Source organism: Nicotiana attenuata, unplaced genomic scaffold (genome assembly GCF_001879085.1).
Source record: "Nicotiana attenuata strain UT unplaced genomic scaffold, NIATTr2, whole genome shotgun sequence".
NCBI lineage: Eukaryota > Viridiplantae > Streptophyta > Magnoliopsida > Solanales > Solanaceae > Nicotiana > Nicotiana attenuata.
In genome coordinates, this window is record NW_017671240.1 from 1,985 (window position 1) to 3,795 (window position 1,811).

Here is a 1,811-nt window from a genome sequence, read left to right on the forward strand (position 1 = left end):
AGAAATGTTAAAACGTCAATTCACACCTCGATTCGGACTTATGAGTTTCAAACTTTTCAATTTACAAAACTTGCGCCGAAACATATCAAATGGATCCGGAATGATTCAAATTTGGCACACAAGTCATAAATGACATAATAGAGCTATTTCAAATTTTAATCCATTTTTTTCACAAAAAAACGTTCTGAAAAATTATACGGACTGCACATGTAAATCGAGGTGAGAAAAAAAAAGGAGGTTTCTAGGCCTCGGAACACTGAATTTGTTTCTAAAACAAGTGATGACTTTTTGGATCATCACATCCATCTATGATCTATCTTACTGATAGACACTGCTTTCATCCTAGGGCCTTCCTGTAAAGCTTTATTAAGGTCTTTCTATTTTTGGAACTTGATAATATAGGGTATGAAGGTGAAATTTGGAGCTCTAGTGAAGTTGTTTCCGTGTGATATATAGGTCATGAGTTCGAGCCGTGAAAGCAACCACTAATTTTGCATTAGGGTAGACTGTCTACATCATTCGTCCTCGTATCTTTCGTGAATACGAAATACTTAGAGCCCGTTTGGATTAGCTGATTGTAAATAACTGATAAGCTTGAAGTGCTGAAAAGCTTTTTTAAGTGCTGAAACTGATTTTGAAAATAAGCATTTACGTGTTTGGATAGAAGTGCTGAAAATGATAATAAGTGGTTGATATATTTGATTAAAAAGTGCTGATAAGCTATTCTTTTGTTAAAATAACTAAAATACCCTAGAATTTTTTTTTCAAAAAATTATAAATTATAAATTTCTTTGTAAAGAAAAGAATTAACAACGAATATAGAATGGAGAGAAAGTCAAAAAATTTATTTAGGGAAAAGTATTTTGTGAATTAGAAAATATTAGTAAGGATAAACTAGTAAAAGTGTTGATCAAACTAAGAGCCCGTTTGGGTTAGCTGATTTAGAGTAGCTGATAAGCATTAGGTGCTTAAAAGCACTTTAAAGTGCTGAAACTGATTTAAAAAATAAGCAGTTACGTGTTTGGATAAAAGTGCTGAAATTAATAATAAGCAGTTGAAGAACTGAGTATACGAAGAGTTTTGTTTTAAAAAGAAGTATTTTAGGGATAGAATAGTAAATATTTGGTCAAACCTAAAGTGCTTATAAGCTGAAATTTGATAAGTTGGGGGAGACCAACTTATGGCTTTTGGCTTATTTTTGGCTTATAAGCACTTAACTTATAATCACTTTTAATTTTACCAAACGCGTAGATAAGCCAAAAAGTGCTTTTAAGCCAGTTTGACTAGCTTATAAGCTTAGCCAAACACCCTCTAAAAGTGCTTATAAGCTGAAAAGCCATAAGTTGGGGGTGACCAGCTTATGAGTTATGACTTATGGCTGATTTTAGCTCATAACCACTTTGGGTGTTTACCAAACGCGTAGATAAGCCAAAAGGTGCTTATAAGCCAGTTTGACCAGCTTATAAGCTTAGCCAAACATCCCCTTAGCTTTGCGCACTGGGATGCCTTTTTTTTTTTTCTTTCTTTTCCAGTAGGCTTCCATTTTTGATTTTGTGCTTGACGTAGTTAAGCTCACTTTCCTTTCGAAGAATGATATAATAGCTTGTTTTCATGGTTATAATTTATGGTCGTGCTTTATCCTTTACCAAAAGAAGAATGGAGTTTTTAGATTGCTGAAAGATACTTTAATATGAAGGCTTGAATTAATTGTTTGTGGATAGTCAGCTTTCATTCTTTAGTACTAGCTTAATTCTTTGAAGAAAGTCTTCTTTTACTTGGGAGAGAATTGGCTTTTCTGTCAGCATATATAT